Source organism: Coregonus clupeaformis, chromosome 18 (assembly GCF_020615455.1).
Source record: "Coregonus clupeaformis isolate EN_2021a chromosome 18, ASM2061545v1, whole genome shotgun sequence".
NCBI classification, from domain to species: domain Eukaryota; kingdom Metazoa; phylum Chordata; class Actinopteri; order Salmoniformes; family Salmonidae; genus Coregonus; species Coregonus clupeaformis.
In genome coordinates this window covers 30,364,536-30,378,501 of record NC_059209.1, presented here as the reverse complement: position 1 = coordinate 30,378,501, position 13,966 = coordinate 30,364,536, and the positions used below count along the sequence as shown (strand labels likewise).

Here is a 13,966-nt window from a genome sequence, read left to right as displayed (position 1 = left end):
AACGTAATTAGTTTATAGTTATTATTTGTCATACCCGTGGTATACGGTCGGATATACCACAGCTTTCAGCCAATCAGCATTCAGGGCTTGAACCACCCGGTTGATAATATCGGCTATACCATCCTCAAATCCACCAGAATACTGAACCCTCTGAAACCTGATGCATAACATTAAACAGAACCAAGCTAGCCTGCTCTCCATACAGCACTCTACCAACCACACAGTCCTCGATTAATGTGTGTTTAAATACAGAATGCATCCCAAATGGCACCCTATTTCCTTTATAGTGCACTTCTTTTGACCAGGGCACATAGGGCTCCTGTCAAAAGTAGTTCACTAAATAGGGAACAGTGTGCCACTTGAGACAAAGCCCAGTACCTACCTCCGTCCCTCTGCTCTGTACCCATGCCTGGAGTGAACCAACCTGGCGTCCTCATTTAGAGACTACAGTGCCTAGAACCTGGCCTCCTCATTTAGAGTATACAAGGCCTAGAACCTGGCCTCGTCATTTAGAGACTACAAGGGCTAGAACCTGGCCTCCTCATTTAGAGACTACAAGGGCTAGAACCTGGCCTCCTCATTTAGAGACTACAAGGGCTAGAACCTGGCCTCCTCATTTAGAGACTACAAGGGCTAGAACCTGGCCTCCTCATTTAGAGACTACAAGGGCTAGAACCTGGCCTCCTCATTTAGAGACTACAAGGGCTAGAACCTGGCCTCCTCATTTAGAGACTACAGGGCCTAGAACCTGGCCTCCTCATTTAGAGACTACAAGGGCTAGAACCTGGCCTCCTCATTTAGAGACTACAGGCCTAGAACCTGGCCTCCTCATTTAGAGACTACAAGGGCTAGAACCTGGCCTCCTCATTTAAAGACTACAGGGGCTATGGGAAGAGCAGGACCCAGAGGATGCTGGTTGATTTCCAGCCGTGAGCTGTGCTGCACCAAGCATTTAGTGTAAACAGTCAGCCCCACCTCAAATAAACACAGGAACAACCAAGAAGGACAAGGCAGGACCCAGCCAGAGCCAAAATGCTCTCAGGCAGTGTCCCCTCATTCCCAGGGACTTCAAAGGGAGAAGATGTGCATCAAATATATTTCATAAGAGGCAGCTCGGAGAATCGAGTGACACTCATTAAGTCAGTATGTGACCCGACCTCCAGTCTAATCGGGGGGCTACAAAGGCTCTGGTGCTGATGATGATGGTGCATCGGGGGGGGACCTTCCCTTGGGGAACGTTCAAGAACCCCTTTGACGATGAAAAATAAATCAACCCTCATTAGCTTTCTGCTCTTCAATATGAAATTGTGCTGATATGACACAAAAAAACAAATATAGAATATTCTAATGGTGCCAGTCTATGGAAGTTCTCCATATAAAACAAAATATGTCCCCAATGGCACCCTATTCCCTTTATAGTGCACTACTTTACACCAGGACCCATATGGATTCTGATTTTTTAAATGTAGTGCACTGTATAGGGAATAGGGTGCCATTTGGGACACATCCACAGCCTTAAGGATGTACTCCTCCAGTCCTCCTCCTCTGTCAGAAACCCCCCACACACAATGTGTGTTCCAAATGGCACCTTAATCCCTATATAGTGCACTACCTTTGAGCAGGGACCATATGTCTCTGTTCAAAAGTAATGCACTATATAGGGAATAGGGTGCCATTTGGGACACATTCACAGTGATAAACATGGCTGGTGTGTGAGAAGGAGGACGTAGTGGTGTGTGGTGAGGGGAGACTGAGACAGGGAGACTTGCATTCTGGGAGAGAGGGGCTTTCTATCAGCAGGGGAAATTATCCCCTTCTTGTTATTGACAGCCAGTTACCAGTCATGCAGAAAATATCCTCCCCCCCTCCAAATCCAATACAAAACACAGTGGCACATACTGTATATGTAGCACGGCCATTGGGTATTAAATAATATTCCTTTACTTGAGGTGCCTGATTCATTTTGCTTTCGCTCTCCTGAGGGTAAAAGGGATCTAGCATATAGATTTCTAGCTGTGTTAACACTCAGTTCTTATAATTGTGATTTGTGACACTGTGTTCTAATGAAATCAATGTCTTCATTCACTTTAGGATGGAAAAAGGCTGTGGAGCCATGTCTAAGTATAGCACCTGTTTTAAATGAGTATGTCTGTACACACAGAGTCGCTACGATCATGTGGAACACGTACTGCGCCTCTCCATCTGTTCCTGTTCTCACCTTCCTGTCGCACTCTCTCTTCTCCTCTCTCTTCTACTCTCTCTTCTTCTCTCTCTTCTTCTCTCTCCTCTTCTCTCTCTTCTTCTCTCTCCTCTCTCCTCTTCTCTCTCCTCTTCTCTCTCTTCTTCTCTCTCCTCTCTCCTCTTCTCTCTCCTCTTCTCTCTCTTCTTCTCTTTCTACTTCTACTCTTCTCTCTTCTTCTCTCTCTTCTCTCTCTTCTTCTCTCTCCTCTTTTCTCTCTTCTCCTCTTCTCTCTCTTCTTCTCTCTCCTCTTCTCTCTCTTCTTCTCTCTCTTCTTGTCTCTGTCTCATCTTCTCTCTCTTTTTCTATTCCCTCTTCTTCTCTCTCCTCCTCTCTCTCTCCTCCTCTCACTCCTTCAATTCCCTTTGATTGTTTATTGTTTCAGTCACACCTGCACTGTTGGAGCTCGGAGCTTAAGACTTTCCCTGCACACTGCAACTACATCTGCGATGCAGTTGCAGCGACCCTGTGCATGTGACTAAATAAACATTTATCTCTCTCCTTCTCTTTCTTTCACAGCAGCACAGCCATGGAGGACAGGGAGGATTCACAGGGAATTGCTGTGGGAGCTTGACTAGTCTCTGTTTGTCATGCGCCTACCTCAGTCTACTGACCATGGAACAGAGTTTGATTTCCCTGCTGACGTCTGTGTGTGCAAGCGCATCCTTCCCTGTCATCCAATCTCGTCGCTCTCCGGAACCAGACACTTGCAGAAGGATGTTCTGATTTATCGACTGGCATTTAAATGTACATGTCTGATAAAATTATGCTGCTAGGATATGTCAAGTGGGGAGGGGGTGACAACCTGGGCTAAATGCTGCTGCCATATTGATAATGTATTGCGTAAGAATGAAGATATACTGTACCTCGAGAAACTGCATGCAAAAGGACAGCCAGTAGGTCAAATCAAATTGTATACAGTATGTCACACGCTTCATAAACAACAGGTGTAGACTAACAGTGAAATGCTTACTTACCGGACCTTCACAACAATGCAGAGAGAAAAAAATAAGAAATAATTGATAAATAATAATAAATACACAATGAGTAATGATAACTTGGCTATATACACGAGGTACCAGTACCAAGTCGATGTGCAGGGGTATGAGGTAATTGAGGTAGATATGTACATATAGGAAGGGATAAAGTGACTAGGCAACAGGATAGATAATAAACAGTAGCAGCAGCGTATGTAATGAGTCAAAAGAGTTAGTGCAAAAAAGGTCAGTGCAGATAGTCCGGGTAGCTATTGGTTAACTGTTTAACTAACTATTTAGCGGTCTATTTAGTACATCTCTCTCTAGAACGACATTGAACATCTTGCCATTAGACGCAGGGAATTGCTTCCCATTTCTATGCATTTGAAATCAATATAGCGCTCTAGTTACTTATTTGTGGAGCTAGTTTGCCATAGTGAGAAGAAAAACTAAAGCAAAGGTTGCCTGGAGCACATTTAATAAGGTCTTCTGCCACTGTATAATTAGTGGCACTCAACTTCAAGGCGAGGAAAAGGACTCGGCAGGAAGTGAGAGACACTTTCGGTCAATGACAGTGAGACCTAATTATGGGATGGAGCCCCTGCAGCAATGCTCTGTGTCAAAGCACTAGGTAGTCAGGCAGCTGATGGGGCAGACACACCACCCACTGAGGGTGCAGATGACCTGGAAAGACCTGTTTACCTCATTAAAAATGAATTCACAGGTAATAATGGGCCTTGGTCCTGTTGACTGCCTCTCTCTCTCTCTCTCTCTCTCTCTCTCTCTCTCTCTCTCTCTCTCTCTCTCTCTCTCTCTCTCTCTCTCTCTCTCTCTCTCTCTCTCTCTCTCTCTCTCTCTCTCTCTCTCTCTCTCTCTCTCTCTCTCTCTCTCTCTCTCTCTCTCTCTCTCTCTCTCTCCCTCTCTCTCTCCCTCTCTCCCTCCCTCCCTCCGTCCTTCATCCTTAATGCCCGCTAGCCATTGCGGTGTGAGTTAAATCCTCAGGGAGGGTCAACTTGGACAGCAGAGCAGCACCGAGAGGAGAAGATATACTCCAGTCTCTCTCCACTCCTCCTGACACTCAGTGAGTATACAGGAACCCATGCTGCTTAATGCAGTAATGAGATGATAACACAGCAATGGGAGGAAAGGAATCTGTCAGTGGATCTGTAAGTGGAGAGCACTCGGCTAGGGTGGAGTGACTGTGCCAGTAAAATCAGCCATCAACACATTAAGCCTGTGGCTGCAGTAAGTTAAACAAGAGAGAAAAACGCAGTTTAGAAGGGATCCATAATTCATAACCCAGGAAGGGAAAATACATGGCTCCAGGATAGGCTCAAGCAGAAAGCTAGAGGACAGAGGATGCTTTCTTTCTATTTCATTGTTCTATGGTTCTTTTTCTATAAATCAATGAACATTTGGCAAAACAAATCATGCTGAATTGGCGGAAATATAAAAATGGAACCAATTAGACTACACTTATTTATGAGCCTACTAACATAATAAGATGATACCTGTATAAACACACAAAGAAGGTAGAAGACACTGCTGGGAGCTTGGAGGTGCCTCTTTAGTCTGGCTGATGCCGTGGACCACACAGACACACACACACATAGAACACACACAATCAAACCTCCCACACTTCTCAGCTGTGTAGAGCCTTATAAAACGCCTGTAAATCTCCCAACATAATGACAGGACCTTGTGACTTTAATGCTGCTCCTGACCTGTGTAATCCCAGCAAGCAAGGTCCTCCCACCTTTTGTGTTGCCACAGTTGGTGTTGTGTCCACAGTGACTGACTGACCTCTGGTTTTCATTACACAACTGCTGCTAACCATCTCAGGGTTCAGGACACTTTTATGACTGGCCCGACATGCATGACACTCATGCATATGAATGCATGAAATCAACGATTAGCTGCAAAATAGTTTTCAATTCATGTCAGTGTAATTTTCTCCTCATTTGCTATGGATATGTTTAAAAACTGTTGTATTACTAAATAATTGCCCTGTCCATCCCTTGTATAAAGAGATGGACCAGTTTAACAAAATCTGACATAAGGCCTACATTTAATTTTCCAGTTCAGAGTGATTGAAAGGTATAGCCTGTTAAAACATAAACAGCTGAATATGTCTCTCCATATATTTCTCTCTCTCAGTTCTGTATGTTTTTCTATTAGCTCAGATATTGCCCATTTTAAACATCAGGGACTGAGTGCCAACACATCTTCCCATAAACAAACAGAACATTTAGAGACAAGTAAACCACCTTCTCCTGACTGGTCCGGCAAAGGGCTCAACAGTGAATGTGGGGTCTAGGGAGCACAGATTGGGCTGCTGAATGAGAACGTTATCGGGGGACTTTTAATGGGCTGATTCCTCTCTACTAATGGAGCCAATGGAACATATTTAACCTGCACCCAGGGAAACTATGAACTAATCCTGACCCCTGACTGTTTATGATTCAAAGGGGCAATGTTTTCATTGGGCCCTGGTCAAACATAGTGCATTATATAGGGACTAGGGTGCTGCTCTTCAAACGTAGCGCATTATATGGGGACTAGGGTGCTGCTGGTCAAAAGTAGTTCATTATATAGGGACTAGGGTGCTGCTGGTCAAATGTAGTACATTATATAGGGAATAGGGTGCTGCTGGTCAAACGTAGTGCATTATATAGGGAATAGGGTGCTGTTTGGGTGGCAGCTTGAGCGAGCACAGTGTGTGGAATGTGCTAATGTGAGCCAGGTCAGAGCTGGGGAGTTGTGACCTCCTGGGGAAAGTGTGACCCCTGAGACCGGACCTCATCCTCACCCCAGAGATGGCGGCCTGGCAGCCAGTGTTTGGATGCAGAACTGTACCCGGTAAATGCCAGGGAAATGCCACAGTGACACACCATGCCAAAGGGCGTAGAGAACATGCAGTTTTAAATCAAATGTACACATTTCTACATAGGGTGGAGTGACGATTTTGCAATTTTAAAACTAATTGCATGCAATTCTACTGTCACGCTCGTCGAACAGAGAAGAGGACCAAGGCGCAGCGTTGCAGGCAAACATACTCTTTATTTAGCGTCAAATGAACAAAACGATATCGTGACAGTTCACGGTCTAACACAAACCGACTGGAAACAAAATCCCACAAACACGAATGAAAAACAGACTGTATAAATATGGCTCCCAATCAGAGACAGCCAGCAACACCTGACACTCGTTGCCTCTGATTGGGAGCCACTCTGGCCAACATAGAAATAGCACCCATAGAAACCAAACACATTGATCTACACACCCTGGCTCAACATAACAGTGTCCCCAGAGCCAGGGCGTGACAGTACCCCCCCCTAAAGGCGCGGACTCCGACCGCGTCAACCAAATACCACAGGGGGAGGGACCGGGTGGGCACTCCGCCTAGGCGGCGGATCCGGCTCGGGCCTGATCCCCGCTCCCTCTCCAACCCCCAAAGTACCCCTGGTCCGGTCTGGCCCCGCTGTCCGGAGCTGGACTGCACACTGATGGAGCGGATTGCTCTAGCTCCGGCGTAAAACATCTGACCAGTGCCGAACCAGGCACCAGTGGAACAGGCACGGGCCGTGCCGGACTGGACGACGCCCACCACTGGCTTGGTGTGGAGAACAGGCACGGGCCGTGCTGGACTGACAACGCACACCACTGGCTTGGTGTGAGGAGCAGGAGTGAGCCGAACCGGGCTGACGAAACGCACCACTGACTTGGTGCGGGGAGCAGGAACGGGCCGAGCCGGCTGACGGGCGCACCACCGACTTGGTGCGGGAGCAGGAACGGGCCGAGCGGGCTGACGAGCGCACCACTGACTTGGTGCGGGGAGCAGGAACGGGCCGAGCCGAAGCTGGACGGGCGCACCACTGACTTGGTGCGGGGAGCAGGAACGGGCCGAGCCGGGCTGACGAAGCGCACCACTGACTTGGTGCGGGGAGCAGGAACGGGCCGAGCCGGGCTGACGAAGCGCACCACTGACTTGGTGCGGGGAGCAGGAACGGGCCGAGCCGGGCTGACGAAGCGCACCACTGACTTGGTGCGAGGAGCAGGAACAGACTGGACCGTACTGGGGACACACACCACTGGCCCTACACCGGGATCTGGAACGGGCCGGACCGGACTGGTAACACACCCCAGTACCTCTCGCCGTGCCTCTACACCTTCCATCCCCTCTTCGACCAGTGGCCCCCGTAACCTGGCGGCCTCCTCTGCCAACCCGCTGGACCGCTCTATCGCGGCCTCCTGCTGCCCCGACGTCGTGAGCCCCCCCCTAAAAATTTTCTGGGGGTCTCTCCTCCCCGTGGGCCAGGCCTCTATAGTTCTCGCCCAACTCTCGCTCTTCTGCTTCCAACTCCCGCCATTCAGCTCCTCAATTGGCTTGACCCAGTCGAAGCTCTTCCTCCACTGTTCCCAAGTCCACCCTCTCTGCTCCTCACTAGGCTTGACCCAGTCGAGGTTGCCACGGAGATCTGCCAGCGATTCCCCTGGCGATGGCTCCTGGACACGCTGCTTGGTCCAGTTTTGGTGGGATTTTCTGTCACGCTCGTCGAACAGAGATGAGGACCAAGGCGCAGCGTTGCAGGCAAACATACTCTTTATTTAGCGTCAAATGAACAAAACGATATCGTGACAGTTCACGGTCTAACACAAACCGACTGGAAACAAAATCCCACAAACACGAATGAAAAACAGACTGTATAAATATGGCTCCCAATCAGAGACAGCCAGCAACACCTGACACTCGTTGCCTCTGATTGGGAGCCACTCTGGCCAACATAGAAATAGCACCCATAGAAACCAAACACATTGATCTACACACCCTGGCTCAACATAACAGTGTCCCCAGAGCCAGGGCGTGACATCTACAAAACGTTCCATGGGGCGGAGAGAATAATTGGCAGTTTTACAGCTAATTTTCTCAATTCTACCCAAAATAAATCTTGCCATAGTGTGGAGAGAAATGTTTGCAGTTTTTAATATGATATCTGACTGATCTGGTGACAACAACATCAATGGGGGCCCACCCCGGTTGGTAATTCGACCATGATTACTACAAGTTTAGATAGCTGGCCGCAAGACTAACTTGCAATCTAAAAATGTTTTGCTGACATGGGCTAATTGAGTGACTCTCAGTGACTGACATAACAAGAGAAAAACTGATGATGAACAATCGAAATTGCACCTTGTGTATTCTTCTTCTTTTTTTTTTGTAGATCAGCTTTAATATTGCACACAGATTGTTGGTTCTATCAATGTAATTGTCTGCATCATTTCCAATGCACCATTCTAATGCACCCTAATGCAATAAAACAACTCATCATCCCAGATATCTAAGTGTTTAAATTATGAACATCTTAACATCTAACAAGAGCATCACTATTTTTTCAGTTTCTCACTTTCATTTTGAACCCACAGTGTTCCAATGACTACATTAAACACTGGTGTGGAACACGTGTACTAGAGTATATTATGACATAAACTGACAGTTTTTGGAATATGCATCTTTCTGAACACCTGCTGAGACCTTCCTCATATCTGCTCAAGCTTTAAGCTCTACAGAACGAGAGACGCCTGTGGAATCTCATGGCAGTTCACACTGTGTGTTCCAGCATTGAACTGATTACTTATTCATGTGACACAGGTAGGAGAGGAGACAGACTACTGCTATTTGTCAGGATTATTTCCTGTCTAGATTAACATGTCGCAGAGTTAACAGAGTGTCTTCCAGTCTGTAAAGCACCATGAACTAATGTCGAAATGTGATGTCGTTGGCCCCACGAGACGCAAGGAAGGACTAAGCCGAGGATTGGAGCTGTCAACAAGTCTTAAGTCTCAAAGCTTTATTATTAACCAAGAAAGAGAGGAAGTAAAAAGGAACATTTGAACCATAAAATAGAATACAGCCTGTGTCTGGCTCATGCATATGCATAAAAGGAGGCTCACTGATAACTTGTAGAGAGCAATTAGTGGAGGTAATCAAATAGGGCAAGGATCACGGCGACTAGCTGAGATATAATCATAGAATTAGAATGATTCTAATTCCATGGATAGAATATTGATTTCATAGAACAATCAAAGCATCCTGGTGGTCGAGACGGGCAAACATTGGCTGGGGGGGTATCTTAACAGAGCAGAGGCAGAGTTATAGGGGGATCCCCATCCTCAGCCCCACCACAGCATCCCCAACCCCATTCAGACACCAGCAGTCACTATGGGCCATTCTCCACAGCCTGTCTGCGCCAAGGGTTCAGCTCTCACTTTTACTCTTTTGTCTGCTCTCTTGGGGGGAAATAAATGGGAGGTTGTGGACGGAACAAAGGAGAGATCATGGGTCTATTCTGGGGACAAATGAGCTTAGTTTGGGTTATGGTAGCCAATGTAAATGGGAGGTCTGGACAATGTTGAAGAAGGGGGGCTTGGGCTAAATCACCTCCAGTCTCCAGTCCAGGATGGTTAGGAAGGGGATGAGTAATTGTAGTGTGTAGTAGAACAGCTGAGTTCCTCCTTCCCATAGCAGCCACAGTGTGTGTCTGTGTCATGCACATACCTCATCAATATCTATCACTACCTATCAGTAACATGATTGATTCTGTCGTCAGATGCATGAGGAATGGGAGAGGGAGGATGCAAGCGAGGGGAAAGCTGTTTGAAAACTAGGAAGGAAGAATGGAAAACCAGTTCATTTATATGCTGATGGGTTATGGTATGGTTGGTTCTCTTTTTGCCAAATATGTTACAATATATTCAAAAAATTAATAAAAAAATGCTTAGGATCTACAGTATGAGTTTTTTTCTCAAACTGTTTATAAATTTAATTTACATTGAAATTGCGCTGTCCCCTTTAATGTAGCTCCAAAACCTTTCCTTTCATATGAGATTGAGTTAAAATCTCCTGAAATGTCACCCTCTCAGAATTGCCATTTGGATTCAACCTGCTTTGCTGCTGGTTTCCTCTTTTTTCCCATGCATCTCCTTCAGACTTGATATTTCATTTTGCGTCAAAGCCATCTCTTTGTGTCCACCCCCACCCCTGTCTCCCTCCCACCCCCACCCACCCCAGTCTTCCTCCCTCCCCCACCCACCCCAGTCTCCCTCCCTCCCCCACCCACCCCAGTCTCCCTCCCACCCCCACCCACCCCAGTCTCCTCCCTCCCTCCCACCCCCCACCCCAGTCTACCTCCCACCCCCACCCACCCCAGTCTCCCTCCCACCCCCACCCACCCCAGTCTCCCTCCCACCCCCACCCACCCCTGTCTCCCTCCCACCCTCACCCACCCCAGTCTCCCTCCCTCCCTCCCACCCCCACCCCAGTCTCCCTCCCACCCCCCACCCACCCCTGTCTTCCTCCCACCCTCACCCACCCCAGTCTCCCTCCCTCCCACCCCCACCCCAGTCTCCCTCCCACCCCCACCCACCCCAGTCTCCCTCCCACCCCCAACAACCCCTGTCTCCCTCCCACCCCCACCCACCCCAGTCTCCCTCCCTCCCACCCCCACCTCCCATTTTGGTATTTCTTGTCTGCTTCATCTTATCACCAATTCCTTTCAGCTGCATTTCTCCGTCCCCAGTGTCAGTAATCCAGCACAGGCTAAATAGAAGTCACGCTTCAGAAGTACTGGCAGCAAGCCCTGTCAACTCTTCTTCCTACACACACACACACACACACACAAGCACACACCATTCAAAAGGAAATCTACTTTACTAATAAAAATATTAAAGTAATTTTTTTTATTAGATTTCCACACTATGACGTCAAAAATAACACTGAAATTATGAAAATGATAATAATGCCCTTTTTGTTTAAGAGCTGTTTTAAAAAATGCCTGGAAATTCATAGGGTGTGTTCGTAAATTCATTCTGGAGTGCCAGAGTGCGCTCAGAGTGCGCTCTGGGCATTCGTAAATTCAGAGCGTTGTCAGATTGTCTGTTCGTAAATTCAGAACGTTTCGCTCTCGGAGCATTCAGAGCGCACACTGGACGCTCTGGCCGAGGAGTAGGGTTGATCCAAGCGTTCTGACCTCAAATGAGAGAACACCTCACTCTGACCATTTTACTCGCCCTAGCAGAGCTGGTTAAGCTGTTTTCATGTTATCCAGAGCATTGGTGAGTGTAACTGTGCTGCTGGCAACAATTTAATTACGTTTTTTTGCCTACGTTTACTGATACCGGCCATATTCAACTGTTGTTGAGTGTCATAAATGTATCAGTTACTCTGCTCTCTGCCACATTCAGACGAGAGTGCTCTGAAATCTGAGTAGATAACCAGAGCTAATTTACGAATGCACCCATAGTGTTCAGATGGGATGGAGTTTTTGGCCCAGATCATGACATCACAATCTGATCTGATTATTCGGACCAATGACCAGTCATCTTTTCTTTGCATATGTATCATACTAGTTTGAAGGGGTAAGTGAGGTAGGCTCTAAAGTCTAGACGATCATATCCGCCAAAACATATCTTCTACTATATACACATAGTAAACACAATGCACTGATAAATCACATTTTATTCCCCTACAGATGTACACAAAAAATATGTTATACATTGTACAGAGCGCCGCCCACACGATCAGACTGAGCATTTCAATGGTAAAAGGAGGCTTAGGGAAATGAATGATAAAACATGTATTTGGAGTTATTTTCATGAAATAAGCACACACAGTGATTTATTAGACATACAGTGATGCTTTAAAAATACAATTAAAAAGACTACATGGGGCCTTCACCCTGCTAAGGGTGTGAATATTTTAACAACAACTAAAACAATAGCACCCCTTTAAATCTATCATATCTGAACAAAGTAGAGAATGTCACAGAAAACATAACGGTAGGGTTCCAAAGGATATGCTATCACTGTGTATTTCAATATAATGCTACAGTTGTGCAAACCAACATTCAATGTCAGTGAAATACATTATTCTGCCATTACACCTTCAATTATAGGAATACGACCTATTAAATGACATCAAATTGTACCATGCTATACATTTATAGATCTACACACTAAGGTCAACCCTATAATCATCTGAGATGATGACAGACTTCCCAATGATGACCATCTGATCATCCGTGACCTCTGCACCTTAACTGAGTAGACGAGTGACAGGTGACAAGGGAGATGTGCGTGTGTGTGTGTGCTTGTGTGACAGGCTGCAGGGGGCTGGGGTGACAGGGGATGAGGTGGTCTGTCTGAATAAAGGCCTTTGTAAGCCCTCCTCATTTCAAGGAAATACCAGGCCCTGCCACCATACAGGGGATAGAAGCCCCACATGATTGATGTCTTCCTTGGGACAGGCCTGTTGGTGGTCCACAGATTTGAAATGTTGCCCTTTGCTTAGGAGATGTCACAATGCCCTCTCCTTCAGGTGTAACATGAGTACATGTATCAGTGATGGGCTCGGGGATGGTCATATTACTAATGTCATATTATTATTTAACTCTTCATCTGCAGCTGTCTGCACAGCTGGGACATTAAACATAATATTTAACCTTTATTTATCCAGGACGTCCCATTGAGGTCAGGGGACTTATTTTTCAAGGGAGAACTGGTCAATTACAAGAAGAGATAACTGAATAAGGAAGAGATGATTGACTTATTGTATGGTTTATAGCTCCATTAAAACACTGTCCATATCCTCCTAGCCCCCACAACAGTGATCAGAGATCAGGAGGTGGAGGTGAGGACCTCTAGTCTGGTGACCTTTCCTCCGGCAGACTGGGGGCTTTGGCCTGTCTCTCTCTTCCTCTCTGCCCCCTGCATGAAGCCTGCTGCTACAGCCAGAAAGATCCATAAAGATCAAATAGCTCAGCATGGAAGGGAAGCCTCAGTCAGGAATCTACAGTTTGTTATCTAACAGTGACCACGGACTGCAATAAATCAGCTTTGAGCCGTCAGTAGAATCTGGATCCTGAACAGCCCAGCTCAGAGAAAACAACCATCCATCATAATGGTGTGGACTCCCGTGATGGACACAAGGTCAGGGGTCAGGATTTAGGCCCAACAGGAAAGCAATCCCTGTCTGCAAAGATCAGATAAGCGGGTTTGTATGTTAGTATAGTCAATCTTAAGTGATGCTTTAAACATCCATTAAGTTGTTGCCGCCTCCATGGATATACCATTAGGATGTTTTTCTACTTGGTTCAGCAGCAGCGCAATGCAGGAAGAATGTCAGAATAATGTACTTTATGTACTTAATGATTTTGCAAGGCAATAATGCTGATGTTATAGTTCATCCTTACACCATAGCCCCACACTGAGCCTAAGGAACCAATGGAAAGCTTCAATAGTTGAAATTGAGATCTTCAGAATGTCACTATTTCTCTGTTATCCAATTGACTAATGGAACACATGTTTATTTACACCAAAGAGCAAAACTCCAATTGTCATCTTGCCCTTTTATTTTGTGCTGCGTCCTAAATGCATGCTATGTTACTGTTAAAGAACACCACATGTGAAACTCATGTGGCATTTCTCATAACTGCTCAAATAATAATTCATGTACATTATGACAGCATTCCTTGTCCAAAAAGCAATAAGGTCTAGCTTGGCAGTGAGATTGAACTGGTGGTGAAGGTCTAGTAGGACCAAACTACCTGCGGTGCTGTGATGTTCCCCCTGGACCAAGACAACCCTGAACACCAGGTCCCAATACACACTCTTATTACTTGGTAATTGATTTTCCCCATCCAGGCTTGCTTGGCCACTAGAGACCAAGCTAACTATACTAAATGACAAAAGCGCC

General features: G+C 46.4%; 1 protein-coding gene across 1 annotated transcript in view; it reads right to left on the bottom strand.

The window, feature by feature from the left end:
- Nucleotides 1-13,966, bottom strand: part of LOC121557518 (tenascin) — a 128,782-nt gene that overhangs the window by 73,533 nt on the left and 41,283 nt on the right. The window lies entirely within an intron of this gene.